The 12,952-nt window shown below is 40.2% G+C and overlaps 1 protein-coding gene across 19 annotated transcripts in view; it reads right to left on the bottom strand.

The window, feature by feature from the left end:
• The window catches only part of SSBP2 (single stranded DNA binding protein 2), a 135,716-nt gene that overhangs the window by 61,337 nt on the left and 61,427 nt on the right, over nt 1-12,952 (bottom strand). For 6 of the 19 annotated variants that reach the window (XM_087927097.1, XM_087927096.1, XM_087927091.1 and 3 more), the window contains one exon: nt 12,593-12,650. The exons of the other annotated variants lie outside the window; for them this stretch is intronic. The gene's annotated coding sequence lies outside the window, so the exon portion shown is untranslated. Of the gene's footprint in view, nt 1-12,592; nt 12,651-12,952 lie in introns of those variants that run through there. 19 annotated transcript variants of the gene reach the window in all.

Raw genomic sequence — 12,952 nt, 5'->3', positions numbered from 1 at the left:
TTTTGGGCCTGGGAGGCTTCATGGAGGATTTCGGAAGCTCCATTTTGGGCCTGAAAGGCCTCATGGACTACTCTGGAGGCTCCATTTTTTGCTCTGGAAGGCCTCTCGGAGGACTCTGGAGGTCAAAAGGTGTTGGGAGGGGGCCACGCCAATGCCTGATTTTTCTAGCAGAGGCCTTGAGGGCAGGTTCTTTGCTATTTCCCAACCAGCCCCATGGGCCAGATATAAGCACGCTGTGTGCTGGATCTGGCCCACAGGCCTTAAGTTTGACACCCCTGATTTAGGAAGATGCAGTTCTTCAGTCATATAGAATACAATCTAAGATTGTTCACTTAAAACCAGTGTCTCTGAAATTTGCACCAAAAAGAACGTATTTGATTATTTTTTCTGTAGGGTTCACAAATTAAAAAAAATATCCCTGAAATTGTTTTCTTGTACAAGCTGTCTGAGAGGCAGAACAAAAGAAATAAAAATAGCTTTGCTATTAAACAGAAACTTGATTATATATGTATATGTATAATCCCACATTATACTACATTACACTGGTTCAACAAGAAGTTAACCAAATAGAGTACAGGTGGTGACTTACAACCATAATTGAGCTCAAAATTCCATTGCTAAGCAAGGCAGTTAAGTGAGTTTTGTCCCATTTTACGAACTTTTGCCATAATTATTAATCAAATCACTGCAGTTGTTAAGTGAGCCTGGATTCTCCTATTGATTTACAAATGATAGTCACATAACTTCAGGACAGTACAGCTGTCATAAACACCTGTCAGTTGCCAACTCCCCGAATTCTGATCATGTGACCATGGGGATGCTGCAATGGTCCTAGTTGTGAAAATTGATCATAAGTCATTTCTTTTACTGGCATTGTAACTTTGAATGGCCACTAAACTAATACTTGTAAGTCGAGGACTAGCTGTACTATAATAATGTCTCAAAGTGTTATACTGTATACTGTGCTTTTAATTGTCCAGTACACTGACTTCATAATAGCAATACACTTAGAGTTATATACTGTTTTATAGTGCTTTACAGCCCCCTCTAAGCACTTTACAGAGTCAGCATATTGCCCCCACAATTTGGGTCCTCATTTTACCTACCTCACTGCTCAACTGAAAGTCCAATATCAAGGATCAATTCACTTCCCAATAATTAAGCTTTCTCCATATGACCTTTCTGACTGATAATACAAAGTGCTTCTTTGGCCAGAATTTGGACACTAAAGAAAGCCCATCTCCTTCATAATTATGGTTGTTGAATGAGGCACTGTACATGATCAAGGCCCTTCAATTGTCCTGCAGACATATAAATGTCCTTGAAAAAATAAGGCTTGGGCTTTTTTAAAAAAACAACAACAATGTTTAATAATGTACTCTAATGTAATATAAAAACACGTGAAAATTATTGTCTTAATTTTAAAATAGCATTACATCTTTATCTGGAAAACATTATGTTTCCCATGTTAAATGACAGGCTTCCTTTTACAATCAGCTGTCACAACCATCAAATAACTAGTCATACAATTTAAAACATTGCAAATAGTACTATTTGTGGCGTAGTTCATATATCAGACCAAGTCATAGTTTCATCATAATTATTGGATTCATGCTTAATCATAAATTGGAAAACATGATTTACATTCAGTTTGCAAACAAGAATGGTCAGGTCTGCCATAATTTAACAAATGCACGATTTACATTCAGCCATCAAGAGATATGAGCATATCAATAGTTACGGTCAATATCTTGAGCAACCAAAAAAAAAAATTAGCTATCTTGTGAGAAAAAAATTATATCACAAAAGAATATAAAGTAAAATCAAAAAATCTCATCTCGTGCCATCAATTTCCTTGGTTCTGTTGTTTTGCATAGCTTTAATTTTTTAATTATACTATTTTATCTTTTTATGATCTGTAAGCTGCCTTATCGGGGAGATGGGCAGCATATAAATTTAATAAATAAATCTAGGGTTAGCTACATAATCTTTGTAGCAGCAGGATTTGAGTACTGGCATAGTTTGAAATCTTTCATTTTTAAAAACACATAACTTATATAAATTGGCAAATCTTGGACATGAGTATATGAAAAAATAATTTACCTGACCCCAAGAAGACAAGTCACATAAGTCAAGGACCACTTCCATTACAATTTGCTAGTTATAATTCAGTTTGGAGGCCGCAGTATGGAAGTGGAAACATAGAATAGGAGTATACAAATATACCATATGTTGACTAGAGGCAGGGGTGGGATTCTACCAGTTCGCATCTATTCGCTAGAACCGGTTGTTAACATTCTAAGCAGTTTGGAGAACCGGTTGTTAGAAGAAATTACTGGCCTAATCCTGTAAGGAAGGCAGGAAGGAAACATTCTGGTGTTGCTTACAGAAACTGCCTCTCCGTTAACCCTTATTACATTCTTGGCAGGACTAGTCTTCCTGTTTCAGGAACATCTCTGGAGTTTTTTTCCCTTCCTTTGCTGGGTACTTTGCTTGTGTGGAATGACCATTCAAAATTATGATGGCACTGAAAAAAGTGACTTATGACTGTTTTTCACACTTACGACTGTTGCAGCATCCCCACAATCATGAGAGGCCAGGCAAGGAGATACATGCCTCAATGTGAGTGATACTGAGTTGGCCATGCCCAGCCAGTCACATGACCACCAACCCACGCCCACCAACTAAGCCATGCCCACAGAACCGGTTGTTAAAAAATTTGAATCCCACCCCTGACCAGAGGCATAGAGAATTCAAACTATTTTGAGCCTCTTAAGCCTTACTTTGTTTGGAAACTAATGGAAGATAATATGTTAAATTCTTAGAAAGTATATTGTAAATAATAAATAGCAAAGGTAATACAGCAATCAATATTTACTGTAGAACTGCAATTGTTTTGCTGATTTTAGATTACTCTTATACTTGTATTATCCTAAGTTCTTGTCCACTTTGATCCTTTTACTCTTTCTACATAAACACATACACACATATATATTAAAATGTTGATACATACACATATATATTTGATATATAACTTTTGTAAACCATTTTGTAACCATAAATAATTTTTTTTTACTTACAATATAAGTAAAGAAATACTTTTAATTACTCAATAAGTGAAAATGCTATTTTATGAATTACAAAATTTCAATTTCATTCAGGAAATAGATCTGAGCATTAACCAACTAACTGCTTTCAACAGCATCATCGTACTTTAAGGTTTGTGCAATTATATTTAAAATTAAAAATTAACAAAAAAAACCACATTATTTTTGAGAGCCAATATTGCTTGATATTCATAACTTAAATGCAAAACTAATCAAAGTAAGTCCAAGTCTCAGTTACTGCATGATGCTGCCTGTATTCACATGACATAACATTAAAAATGAAAAATTTGCGACAGTCTTATCTATGGATATGTTTTTGTAAAATATACCATTTGTAATTCAGTGACTTTACTGTAGCAATAACTGGAAGTCAAATGCATAGTTCCGTTTTTTCCCATTTAAATTTCATTAAAAATGAAATGATACTTCTGCATTTATATTATGAACTATAATATGTTGGTAGTAATTGTGATTCTATAACAAAGAACAGGATTGTTACAGAGACACAAGCATATACATGACTGTAAAATGCATCTTAAATAAAAACACTGACTCAGAGGTGCTCATCTTTGCTGAAGATTTTCAATGCATATCATACTTTCTGAGCAAACTCTTGCCTTTGTTCTTATAACGTCCTTCTATTTCCTATGAAAGTGGGCGTTGGTAAATTTACCTGAGAACACCCTTTCTATAGATGCTGCTGGAGAGCCCAGGATGGGTTAGACTCCTCCTGATGACATCATCAAGCTAGGTCTGTCTTGTATAAAAAGGACTGCCTGTGGGAGTTTCCCCCAGCTTTGGCGAAGGTACTTGACAGACTGTAGGAAGTGTCTCTGAAAGCCAAACAGAATCTTTAACATTTACATTATCACATCTTACCATGGTCGGATGAAATAAGGGAGGGGCTGGGCTCTCTATCAGCATCTATAGAAAGGGCGTTCTCAGGAAAATTTACCAACGCCCATTCTCCTAAATGCTGCTGCGAGAGCCCAGGTTGGACATATCAAAGCCTGCATGTCCACAGGAGGGTCCTCGTCCCACAAGTCTCTCCGAAGTTGGAACCACTCACTGAAGGAACCGTCTGCCAAAAGCCACACTCCTTGAGGCATAGGAGTCCAGACAGTAATGTCTGATGAACAGAGATGGGGAGGTCCACGTAGCTGCTCTACAAATCTCCACTAGGGGTGTCTGAGTGGCCCAGGCAGCTGAAGTCGAGGAATTCCTAGCAGTGTGCCGTTAGGCCCTGGGGTACTGGAAGGGCTCTAGTTAGAAGGCCTGTGCGATGCATGCCGTGATCCACCTACTCAAGGTGGGAGGAGAGGCTTTGTTGCCCCTAATGGGAAGGGGAAAGGACACAAACATGGCCTCAGTTTTGCTAAATGTAGAGGGACATCTGATGTAAATTTGAAGCACCCTGCTAACATCTAGGGAGTGCCACTTGCACTCTAAGTCGTGGAATGGAAGGGGACAGAAATCAGGTAACACTATGTATTGGGATCTGAGGAATCCAGTATTAATCTAGGTACAAAAGGTAGGCTCTAGATGTCTTTCCTGACAGACAAGGCTGCCAGGACCAAAATCCTTCTAGAAGAGGTGATCGCTACTAGAAATGCCACCTTACAAGACAAAAAACTGCAAGGGAATTGACCTCAGTGGTTCGAATGGGGCCTTAGTCAGCAACTGCAGTACTTTAAAGAAGTCCCATGTGGGATCTCGATGACCACTGGAGGCCTCAGGTTTGTAGCACCCTTCAGAAACCTGCGGAGTGTGGAATGTCTAGACAAAGATTCCACTCCCCCCAAGGATAGAACAGAGGGCAAGGCTGCAACCTGCCTCCGCAGAGTGTTAGGTGAAAGTCCCTTGTCTAGGCTTTCTTGGAGGAAGTCCAGCATCTGGCAATTAAGGCCCTGGAAGGGGCAATGTCATACTTACGACACCAATCGCTGAAAACCTTCCAGGTTGCATCATAGATGCAGTTGGTGGAGAGGGTCCCCTGGAGGCTTGGATAGTTCTTATTTAGAGGAATGTTAGTTCCGGATCAGGGATCCCCGCTCAATCTCCAGATGGCCAACTGAAGCCACTGGGGCTCTGGAAGCAATATTGGCCCATCTGAGCAACACTCTGTCTACCAGAATCCTCCCAGGACTGGAGATGGAACAGTTTACTAAGTCTGCGAACCATAGCCTCCTGGGCCAGTGACGGCTACAAGTATAAGTTCTGCTCTTCTGCCCACAGTTTCTGGAAGACCTCCGGAATCAGGGGCAGAGGAGGAAAGGCATACAGGAGTTCCCATGGCCAAGGGCTGTGTAAGCATTCATTCCTTCCACCCCCAGAACTGCACACCTGGAGTAGAACCTCGGGAGTTGCGTGTTGTTCTGGGAAGCAAGGAGATCCACTGCTGGCAATCCAAAGTGTTCTGACAGCTCCTGAAATAAATCGGGGTGCAAATGCCACTCTGCCTGGTCAGTGGTGGCTCTGCTAAGCCAGTCAGTCTCAACATTGGTCCCACCTGCAATGAGGTCAGTTCTGAGTGATACCTGATGTATCTCTGCCCATAAGCAAAGTTGATCTGCCTCTAACATCAGGGGTCCTGAATGTGTCCCACCTTGGCGGTTAGAATGTGTCCCGCCTTGGCGGTCAAGCAAGATCAGGATGTTCCTGAGACAGCATCCTCTAATTGTGTCAGGGCCAAATGGATCGCTCGAAGCTCTAGCCAATTAATATTATGAGCCAAATTTGCCTGGGACCATGGTCCCTGGACCACCCTGGATTGAAGGTGAGCTCCCCAGCCATATAGACTGGCATCCGTGTTCAGCATTAACCCGTCCAGTTCCTTGAACAAGAGTCCCATGGTAAAAGCCTCAGATGACCTCATTGAAAAGATTTAATCCAACGGGTTAATCTGACCTGAAAGAGATAGCCCTCCCGAACACTCTCTAGAATAGAATGCAGCATCTGCATTTTAAGGCGCCTGAATGGGATAAACACATTCAGAAATGTTAGGTTGAGAATAGCTCACCCCCCCCCTTGAATAAAAGAGAATAAAACCCACGTCCCCGTTGGAGTTCAGGGACTGGTTGAATGGTCATTATGTCAACTAGGTGTTGAATGAACGATTCCATAAGGGCCCCTTTTTTGAATTGTCCTGAGAGATGGGGCAGAGCAGGAAATTTCCTGGGGGTGATGATAGAAATTCTAGTTGTAATCCTGACCTTACTCTATTGAGTACCCAGGTGTCCGTCATTGACTCCTCCCATGAGGATGAGAAGAAGGCCAAATGACCTCTGATGGGAAGAACAAGGGATTATTTAGAGCGACGGAATGAGCGACCCCTTCCCCCACAAAAGGGCCGTTTACCCACAAATTGTTGGTGTCTGCCAGTATGTCAGGACGTTGCTCTTGGCTCTGGGAATACGCTCTCTTTGGCCTGGAGAAGTGGGCCTAAATGGAGGTGGCAGGTAAGGGGCAGGATGGAAATCTGCCCTCCAGCCTGGCGAGGAAGGAACTTTTCCTTTGACCCTCGTTTTGACGATGAATGGATTGAGAGCATCATCAAACAGCTTCTCACTGGTGCTGGGGCCCGAAGCCAGCTTCCACTTGCACCGAGGCTTTGCTGCCAAATTCATAACCATAGCAGTCTCCTCCCTGCCACAGACAAAGCCATGGCCCTGGAGGAGAACTGGCGAAAGTTAGGGTGGTGTCCCAGTGAATTCCGCTGCTGCTATAATCTTATTGAGATCTTGATGCGATCTCAAGTCTGATAGAGATATGCAGTCTTGTAGCTGGTGCAGCCAGCGGATAGAGGACCGGTGAAAAACGATGCAGCAGTCAAGGCCTGGAGAGCCGAAGAAGAGGCCTGGTGGTTACATTTTAATGTCTGCTCGGCACTTTTGTCCCCTGCCTAAAGTACATCGTCGGGCTCAGTTGGAGTGCTCAAGGAGAAGGAAGCCACGACTGGAGCGTTTACAGAGGGAACTGTAAGAGCGGCAGCGAGGGAAGGGCCCACATTATAGAACCGCCTGTCATATGAAGATTGGTAGGGGCCTGCGGCAGAAGAGGTGAATTAATTCTGATCAGATCCAGAAAAACTGGGTGATGGAAGGACCTTCGAGTGGACTATGTTTTTGGAGAAGAGGGAATCCCTGGACCCTGACTGTACCACCCAAGGTTCGGGGGCAGCCTCCTCTGGAGACACTGGGCAGTAACCAGTGCCTTGTGGAGGAGAGGCTTGAATAAAGCTGGTTTGTGGCTGATGGGGGTTGATCGGGTAGCAGATCTTCCTCTTTCTCAGAAAAGTTGGGGTCCCAGATTTCTCCCTCTTCCCGTTCAGAAGCAGGAGAGTGGCTATTTTCTGATGGTTCTGTATAGTCTCCCTGCTCTAGTGCCCCCCCATTCTGATTGAGCAGAAGGGGCCTTGGGCTCCTTTGGGTGAAGCAATCCCCTCTGGGGGATCTGGCTTGTAGTCGGCCAGCAAAGGGGGGCTGGGCCCTGTTTGAGGGTCAAAAAATTCATAGCAGCCCTTCTGCTAGGCCCTGTCTGATGGCAATGGAGACTACATCTTGGATGTAGTTGGATCTCCCACCAAATGGTGGATCTGAGGGGCGAAGTCCTGCAGCGGGGGTGAAGGAAGCCTCGAGTTTAGGTTGAGAACACCTTGGGCCATGGAGGGCCAAGCTGAAGAGAGGTCCCAAAAGGCCTGTTTAAAAATTGGGGCCTGATCTGCTTAACAACTAGAGGATTGGCTGATTGGGAAGCCTGTTGTAGTTGTAGTTGATGTAGTTGTATTTGCTCAATAGTTTTGTTGAACTGCCTTTCTAAGGCTGCATGCCTTTGTTTCTCTGCCTTTAATTCGGCCTGGGGTGTTTTCTTAGGGCCCAAAGCTTTGGCCCTAATCTTGGCCACCACCTCCCTTTGAACAGACTGGGAGCCTTGTCTCCTTCTGTTTCTTTTGCCAGCTTGGGAGCCCCGAAGGCTCTGTGTTATATGTCATATTATGTGATCCATAATATGCACAAAGGTGCTGGAAGTGATCCTCGCTATGTGTTGTCTATGCAGTAGCCTGAATAGGAGCTTATGAATAGTAGACGCTGGCCTTTGGGGGATGATGCCACCTAAAATGGCCGCTAGCTACTTTTTTAGAAGAAGCTTTCAAAATGGCCACTCACCACATGCGGTTGAAGAAGAAGCCTCCAAATTGGTCGCTCGTAAGAGCTACAGGCTATGCAGTGGTTAAATCGCTCCTTAGACTATAAACAGCCCCGAACGGCGAAATCGGCAATAAAGTGAAAATTTATGATCAGCTGAGAGGCGCTGTTATCACCCGATGCAATTTTTACCATCGTGGAGGCTGAAATCGCTGAGGGAAGACTGTGGGGGACTAGTCTGTGAGGGAAGACTATTTATAGTCTCCCTCGGTTGAAGAAAACGTTGAATCCTCGTTGCAGGAGATTGGATGCCAATGATGAAGATAAGCTTTCGCTTTTGCTAACCAACTGCTTTCAGAGACACCAGCTTATGGTCATCGAAAGAAGCTGAGTGGAAACTCCCACAGGTGGTCCTTTTTATACAAGACAGACCCAGCTTGATGATGTCATCAGGAGGAGTCTAACCCATCCTGCGCTCTCGCAGCAGCATTTAGGAGAATTTTCAGATTATCATTCAGATTTCTCACTTGATCAACAATATCTAATTGTACTATTATTTAATAAGTACAAACAGAGAACTTGTGCAGAATGAATCCTAATCCTAATCCATTCCTTATTTTTCCCCCAAGCAATTTTTGAGCATCCTATCTATCCATCTCTGTGTTTTATAAGAGCACAGCTCTTATTTAGGGTAAGCACTTCAGAATACAAATACAGTAACTGAATCTTGAGTAATTGTTTCAGAACCATTAACAAAACTACCTTTCAACTCTATGTACAATTTTTCTTGCCAATTCGATCTCAGCCTATAATGTGGTAGCCTTTAGTTAACAAGAAACAATTATAAACTATCATATAAGGCATAACTTATATAATAGCAACATATAGATAGCAATTCCAGTTTGTCACTAAAAGTCCAAATGGTTCAGTTATTCAGACATTATCCATAGCTTGATTAAATTTACACTGACTTCAATTTCAATTTGAAATTTTCAGTTTGAAGCACTGCACAACCCTACTTGTTATACAAAAACATTTAAATGATTTCCAGATGTAGGATAATTTTCTGAACACCGCTGAAAATAAGCTTACCTTGAATACTGTTATTCAAAAGAACAAGTCAAAGCATCCAAAATATCATAACAATTTATTGTGCCCAAATAAGAGAAGAAAATGATCTTTCTAATATGGGTTCTTTTTCTGACTCCCATAATGAAAGCAGCCAGTGCAATTAAAAAAACATCTCTGAATAATATTAAATAGAAATTGTTGAGCAACTAGAAGAAAGAATATTGACCACAGAGTTTAGATCCCAACAGCATGCACTTAGAAACCAAGTAAATAAAAATGAATACTGAAATGACTCCATCAAACATATGCGTAGTATATGTTGATACTAATATATTTACAAGTAATGGCTCTGAACTTGGCAACTTATTAAAGCACTGGTTCTTTAGTGTCAGAAAAAGAAGCTATTTTTTAAGGCACAAACTATTCAATATCTTCAATAAAAATAATACAGATTTTAGAAAAAAGGTTGGAAAATACAAAGGCTGTTATGTTTCCAAGGTGTGTTCACAATTCACTGTATTTAATACTAGAAAACTCCAAGTGAAACCAAATGTGATCATTAGAATTCTGTTGATCAGAGACTAATATTAAATGCATATAAAAATGAAGTCTCTTTTAAGTCAAACTCAACTCTCAGTGAGGTAGGAAAGATCCATGCAGTTTGCTTGAAAACAGCATGGAAATCATTTCCTATTTGATTTTCTCTTTCAACTTCTCTGTGAAATCTATAGCCCCAGCATTTCTGTGCTTGCCATCCATTACATAATTGTGAACAAACTTGCTTAAGCTTCCAGGTCCAGCTAATGTTAGCCAGCTGTTAACTAATTAACTTTGCAGAACACTTCCTTCTATTTGATTCATGAAACATTAAAAATGACTGTTGTAGTAATGAAAAATGGATTTATCTTGTGAAAGGACATCATCGAATGCCTGGGTTGACACAATATACTAAACTGTAAATAACAGCATACAATAATTGGACAAAATCGATGGACTGAACCCAGAAAATTATAAGATACATCTTGGCTTACCATATTACATTAGCTCAGCCAACATCTAGCAATACTTGCCATAATATTAAACCATAACATGTTTATTTTAGTTTTGACTTCCTGTATTATGTCACTGTTAATTGATTGTATCCATTTTTTTAAAAATATATATCTTTAATTTTCTCACTATAACCTAGCCATCTCCCAAGTTGTTTTCTACTTTTCATATACTTAAAATTTAGCTTTCAAATTTTATTTTAGTTCTTTTCTTTAGCTGGTCAACACTGAATTTCTGACACAAAATAACATAGACCATTAGCATTCTGAGAATATATAGCTATGATATTGTATGTCATGTGCTTCCACAGCTGAGCTGCTATAATTGTTGTTCCAAAATAACCCAAGCTATTCTGGAAAGATCTAGTCCTTCTGAATTCCTCTTACAATATTCTTTTTGCTAAAATAATGATTTTACCAAAGTGGCTCCACTGGGACTTTGGCTATTGTCCAATTGCATGTAAATTATCCCTACAGTTATTATTTCAACTGGGCTTGACACTTATATCTTATATCCAAAACATCAAGCTATGTATCAAAAATAAACAATGTCATGATAGCTAACCCAAGTTATATATCATCTTCTTTCCCTAACTTGGGTAACAATCCAGAAACTGAAGTCCATACACCTAAGTCTGAAACTGAAGTCAAAAGCCTCTCTTATAGAACTATATAAAGACATAGTTCAGCATATATTTAATTATCTAGTATTGCTATATTTACTTATGCCTTAGCTGTGATGAAATTATATATTCATCTTGCTTTGTTAATAAAATGCAATAATTTGATCAATAATAATTCAATTAGTTTTCTTTCTAAGCTTTGTTCTTTGAAACAAGTGCTAATAAATTTTGGAGTTTGCTAAAGTACATGTTGACAAACCAGCCATTTTGGGAGAATGCCTTTGAACAGATGAAACAAAATTTGAGGTTAGGGTTAGGTTTAGTAAGTCACAATAGCTCTATGTCCACAGAATAAAAACAGTGCTTTTCAAGAAAAGAATACTATCCCTACAGTGAAACATTGGAAAAGGGGTCATAATGTTCTAAGGTTGCTACAATGGTATGTGGGAAGAACCTTGGAAGATAGGAAAGAGATTCTAGCTATGGAATGGTCAGATAAGAGAAGGCATATCCTGCAGCTGGATAATGTGAGAAGGAGCAAAAGCTAGTTTCTTAGATTCTTAGGGAAAAAGTGGCAGATGTGTACTTTCAGACTTGCAAGATTGATGTCAGCCTTACCAGAAGATTAGACAGGAAATATGACCAGATGAATTAATTCTAAAATGTAAAGATATGCTAACAGGAGGGCATGATACTAGTTCGCCTCCTCGCGGTGCAAACAGCCTCTGAGATATTTAGGCCCTAATCGTCATTCAGTGTAGATAATAATCTACTTGTTGATCAGAAGCCACCTAGTATTACAACATTACAATATAAAGGACTGCATATATTACAAAACGGTGCTATCAAGGCCCAAATTCCGCCAGACTGCATTGAAAAATACTATGATTTGTCTACTTTTATGTTGGTGAATACAGAGATTCTATAGCTTTTAAGAGTATGAAGTGAAAAATATTATTAATATTAAGCTAAATTTGAATTGGTTATAAGAAAAAACAAGAGGCGTAGTATGAAAGCTAGAACTACATATATATTTGAGTTCCTATCAAAGCTGCCCACTTTTTTATTTGGCATTAATCTGTTTGAAATAGAACTTGGTTCTTAAGTATTTCATGTGATTCATTTCAAGACAACAGCTGAATCAGGACTAGACAGTTGTTTTCTGGCCCAGGACATCACTACAGCAATCAAAGTAATTTAAGTATCATATTCCAGATGAAGTACCTATTGAAAGGGATTCAAATTATTTAAAAAAAAAAACGTTGAGAGCTGTGAGGCCATATTATCAATAACTTTGGCTCAATGTAAAATATTTCAGACTAGCCTACATAGATTCTTCAACATAATACAGGGCTTATTTAAGTAAATATTTTATTACTCCCTTCTTTAAGCAGATGGAAATAAATCCTGTGTCCGAAAGATCAGTGCTAAAGATCATTTAACTAAATGACCAATCCTATTTGGTTAATGTATCAGCTAGGAGGAAAGCTTAAGGACTGAGTAAGCAGGCATTGGCTCTTATTTCTCCATATTTCCTGTTCATATCCCCAAGATCTTACAAGATGAAAATAATCCATATGAACTATTACCAAGCTTACCTCCTATGACCTTTCCAAACACTGGAGTCCAAGTCAAGGCAACTCCGATCGACTTTGTCTGCAAAGAACAATGAAAACTGCTCACAGCGAGCCTCTGACTGTTCAGGCTCCCCAACTTAACATCTAGATGGGGGAGATGCCATACAGTATGGAGAGGCATTGCTGGTTTGTTCTGTGCAGATGCAATGGAGACAAAGAAGTAATCCCTCTTTACTGTATCTACTACCACAGAATAAGATTTTAGATGGGCTTTAAAATACACACCATTCTGTGTTTGGTCTGACTCATCAAAAGAATTCCTCATTTCTACTTCAATCTTCTATGTGTTTGCTTCATTGCTCTCTAATAAACCAAAGTGAC

The sequence above is a fragment of the Pseudonaja textilis genome, chromosome 2 (assembly GCF_049901715.1).
Source record: "Pseudonaja textilis isolate UNSWEBS1 chromosome 2, rPseTex1.2, whole genome shotgun sequence".
In the NCBI taxonomy this organism is placed as follows: Eukaryota; Metazoa; Chordata; class Lepidosauria; order Squamata; family Elapidae; genus Pseudonaja; species Pseudonaja textilis.
This window is presented reverse-complemented; position numbering and strand designations above follow the sequence as displayed.